This window comes from Manis javanica, chromosome 14, assembly GCF_040802235.1.
Source record: "Manis javanica isolate MJ-LG chromosome 14, MJ_LKY, whole genome shotgun sequence".
Lineage (NCBI taxonomy): Eukaryota > Metazoa > Chordata > Mammalia > Pholidota > Manidae > Manis > Manis javanica.
Window position 1 is genome coordinate 91,775,418 of NC_133169.1, and position 5,035 is coordinate 91,780,452.

Consider the following 5,035-nt stretch of genomic DNA (forward strand, 5'->3'; position numbering starts at 1 on the left):
ACACCGGAGTCCATCTCCCAGGGAAGACTGGGCGCTTGGCCCTCCAGTCCAGTGGTGTGTAACCGGGGCTGTTGCACAAGCCTTCTTAAACCCAGAAGGGCCCTTTGCTTGCTTTAACCTCTGCTGTCTCCATCGAGAAACTCTTAATCATTTTTTGAACAAGGGGAGCTACATTTTCATTTTGCACCAGGCCCTGCAAATTATGGAATTTATCCTGCGCACACCACACTACGTCCCATAGGAACACATTGGGTGCACTGAGCTCCCTGAGTTCTGGATAAACCGTGTCGACTGTTGTATGCATGGCAGCCCAGAGCAAAAACTCTGTTCCTCAAGATCTGAATGTAAAAGTAATACAGATGAGTACTAGGGGTACGAGTCGAGGGGACTATAGTTTTGTTTGCATTGGACCATGTTTTAGTAAGGAGAAAGGTAATTATGTTCAGCATATAAAGCTTTGTGTTCTCTGCAGAAACCTTTGAATCCTATTTATAAATTTCCTAGCCTTAGAATGGTTTTTACGTCCCCTCTCCGATGGATGCCAGAAGAGAGAATCCAAGAATTTGCAGTACCCAGGGGAATTTTTTGTTATACTTGTAGTCTACTTTTGTTCAATTATATGCTCAATCAGCATCTTTGGCTTCTAACTAAAATATTAATTAATACATGTTGTGAAATATTCTTACTCGTCCTGGTAAACATCACCCTCATTTGGAAAATTTGACTTGGCTTGTATCTTGCACATTTCTTCTGCTGCCCCTACACCCAGCTTATCCGCCTTCAGCCCCTTTCCCTCTGGCGAAGCTGAAACCAGCCCCAGCGGGGCCACCACTTGATCTCCAGGGCGGGTGATCCCTGGGCCCTCTCTCGCCATGAAAAGACTCATATTGTGGATGCTGCAGTGTTGTGGGCTGGTCAGGTAACTTCTGTTACTTAGCAACTTTCTCCTCTTTGTTAAGTCGGGCTGTTCAATCTCCTTAATGAATAAGAGCATCAAGCCAGGTAATTGATGCCTGGACATTTAGCTCATGAATAATTGACAGTCTGGGTAATCCTAGATACATTTCCTCGATCAGATTGTACAATGGAACAGTCATGTCATAGCCAGTGTCGAGTTGTTTTTCTTTTTTCTTTTTTCTTTTTTGTCTTATTGAGTTTTAGGATGTCAGAAACCTGCTTTCTTGACCCAAAGGCTCAGGTGAACAATGGCAGCAGCGATCCTCCCAAAGCTGGGCCAAGTTCCTCTTTCCTCCACAAGAGCTCAGCATTTCCCCTGCAGTCAGGGCTTAGAACTGAGTTTCAGCTTGTCTCGTTTATCTTTTCAGGTATCTTTTCCCACATACATCGGGAAGGCAATGGTCTAAAGGGGAGGAGGGAAATGGGAATCGGATTTCCTGGGCAATGCCAACCACTAACTCTGCAGCTCTAGGCCAACCTTAGCTTGTCTGACTTATTTACCCATTTATGCTTTCATTCATTGCACATTTCGGGTGCCTGCTGTGTCAAGTCCTGGAGATCCCATGAGAAGCCAGGCTGGCCTTGTCTGCCTGCATGGAGCTTACGTTCTGTGAAAACACATGGTTGATAAACGGGTGAACAAGGAAACGAAGAAGTGATTTTCACAGTGCACATAGTGGCACGTGCTAGGTTGCAAAACAAGAATGGAGTGATGGAAGAGAAAGTGACAGTGGGCCGATGGGGTGGATGGAATAAAATTTGAGTGGGCTGCCAGGGAAGGTCCAAAAGTCTGTCTGATGGGGCGACATTTGAGCTAAGGACTGAAGAGCAAGGAGGAACCAGCCAGGTGAAGAAATGCAGGATAAGATTTTAGACGGAGGAGCATGAAGGCAAAGGATCCGAGATGGGAACGGGCTTAGCACGTGTGAGGGACAGAAGGAGGGCTATGGGGCCAGGGCAGAACGACAGGGAGCACAGGACAAGTGGGCTGATGCCCACGGTGGCCACTCACCTTTCATACCTTCTAAAACCACAAAACCTGTGTGACTTCCCTTAGTCATGGTGGCCTGAACAAGGGGATACGGATGGAGCCCACCTTTCAAAATAGCTGCCTCACCAATGGTACGGGCAGTGTCATTCTTTGTGTAAAAAAAAACAAATGTTATCAAAACTCAGCTTGGGTTAATTCATTTATTCCACACACATTTCTTGAGCTCTAGGCAGTATTTGTGACCCGAGGTATATAGAAATGACCAAAGTCAAGTCTCTGGGCTCATCGAACTTAACAGTCTATTAGCAAAATAAACAATAAACTAAAAATAAAAGTAAAATACAGGTATAAGGTATATAAGAAAATGAGTACTGCAGGGACAAATAAAGCAGAGAGGGGCACAGAAAGCGTGGGAGGGGGCAGGATAGTTGAAATGTTAAGTAGAGTGGTCAGGGGAGGCTTTATTGAGAAGAGGACATCTGAACTGACACCCTACGTGGGTGTGAAAGTGAGTGAGCTCTGGGGGAGAGGGGTGCAGACAGAGGGAACAGCAAGAGTACCTCTTTTTTTTTTTTTTTTCCAGTAAAACCTTCCTGCCACCAGCCTGCCTCTAGCCTGGGTTGTGTCTCCTTTTATGAGACTTTGTTAAAATACTATCAGTCCCCTGCTTGAAACCTTTCCCTATGCTTGGAGTAAAATTCAAGTTTCCTACCATGGCTTAAAAGGTCCTGTTTGACCCCTTCACTTCTGCAAACCCATCTCCCTCGCCTCTTGCTGGGCTCTTGCTCCTCGCCTAGGGCCCAGCATTTACCGTCTCTCTGCCTAGAAACGCTTCCCAGAGGTTGCCACGTGGCAGTTCCTTCTCCTCTCTCAGGGCTTACCAACTCAACCCTCCGGCCGTTCCCTGTCACACAGCCACTCCCGGCTCAGAGCAGTTACCCGAGGCTCGCCAACCAGGAAGACTCACTGCTTACTCACAAAGGATGCGGTCATTTCCTCCTGCCCTGAAACTGGCCCATTACGTGTAACATGCTCTTTGGAGAAAAAGGAGGCTATAAATGTGAAATGAAATTGTAACAGAGAACACACCTACCATATCGTTAAACAGCCTTTAGAATATGCCATTCACTTCCAGTTCCTTCTATTTACCACCAGACCTGATTTTGAATTTTAGAAGACTCAGTAGCAAATGCACGCAGAAGTCTGTGCACTGCTCAGGATGTAGGACGAAGAGCAGAAGAGACGGAGGAATGGCCGTCCGCACAGGAAGCGGGAAGTGTCTGAGAAAAGAGGAAAGAAGAGCTTCCAGGGTCTTTGTATTGAGAATCTACTAGAACTGGGATGCTGACCCCAGAGAAAGTGCCAAAACTTCTTTGTCCTATTTGTTGTACTAAGGAATTGTTTGAGAAATATAACAAATGATAGATAAATATACATGGCAAGCAATGGAATGGGGTAGTATTTGTTTTGTTTGTAAAATGGTGAGTTTTAGTAAACAGAAGGCAGCTGTCTGTAAGACCCTTCTCGGCTAATCTGTTACCATGGCAATGGCAGCGTCACATTGTGTCAAAAGCTGAAATAATCTTTTAACCCAGTTTACCCAAATATCTTGGAGGACAAGGTCCTGACCACCACCAGCACCACCCAGAGCAGCAACGTCACTTCCCTCCCAGGTCCCATAGATGCATCCACTAGGTTAAAATATCCCAGGGCCCCAGGACGGCATTTCTTCCAGGGGCACTATGTTCAGGGCCATCACAGACAAGCAAAAAACATACACACGTTTATCGTCTGGCTCCAGTGGAGTGACTGGGTAGCTGTGCAAGTTTCTTTTAAACCCACTCTTCGGTGGTACTTCATCGTAAAACAGGAGATTAAAGAGCTTTAAAAGGAAGCTGGACAGCTTCTCCTCGGCAAGGAATGCCTCCCTCTGACGCCCCAAGGAGGAGAAAGGAGTGTGTCTCGGTGGGGAGGTTCCGTCTGCCCTACATCTTGGCACAGCACTGCTCAGCGTGGCCTGGCTGGACGGGAGGCCCGCGGGAGGAAGACAGCCAAGGTGGCTGCTCCGTGTCCCTGGCCTGCCCACCCTCAGCCCGCGGCACAAGCACACCCTCTCCTCACTTCCAACCACAACCCGGAGCAAGTCAACACTGGTATTTCCAATTTGGTGGATTTTTTTATTTTTCAAGTTCAGGAGCCCATCAGTTGTGTAGGGCTCAGTGACGATCTTAGGCCGTGACACGTCTGCGGGCCTGCATGGCGTTTCTGGAGGCAAACCAGCTGGCCTTCCCTGACTTGTTCATCCTGGGCCTCTCTCCCAGCTTGTAAGGTGTGGCTGCCACAGAGAGCGCCAAAACCATCAATATTTCACAGCCTTAATTAAGGTGAGCCGAGAGCTGTCGGCCTCAGCAACTGGCTTCCTTTTCCAAAACAAGCACCTGGCGTCTTGAGAGAAATGGGAGTTTGGCTAAAGTTGGGTGGGGAGGGCTGGAGCCCAGTTCATTTACCAGGACCTTGCAGGCTTATGAACCCACCGGATTGGGGTGGTAAATCCCTGGGGCTCTGCCCACGGGGCAGAAAGAGGGCAGGGGACCTCCTCTGGAGCCAACTTTGACAACTCCTGAAAGGGACTAGAAGTTGGGCAGCCGGAACCACAGCCCCCCTTCAAAATGCACCAACCAGTCTAGTAGAGTTAGCTCTGGGATCCCAGCGAAGGCTCATACACCACCAGGGCAGGGCCGGGGGGAGGTGGGGATGGTGCAGGTCTCTTTCCGGTGGCTGCGCACCCAGTGCCACCCCACGTGCCCAGGCCAGAGCCGCCATCCAGCCCTGCCCGCAGGAGAGCCTGGAGCCCTGCAATTTATACATCTATTAATTACCTCCAGCATGGAAGAACTGCCTATAAATACTGTGGCACTTTAGATAAAACTTTCATGCAGCTATTTAGATCCCTTAAAATATAAATGATTTCCTCTAAATTTTTTATCATAAATCAGGGCATAGAGCTAGGCGACAAGACGCCGATTCCCCCCCTGATGGGAGCGAAGCCTCTGCGTGTTTTCCCTCTTTCTTTTTCTCTCCTGCCTT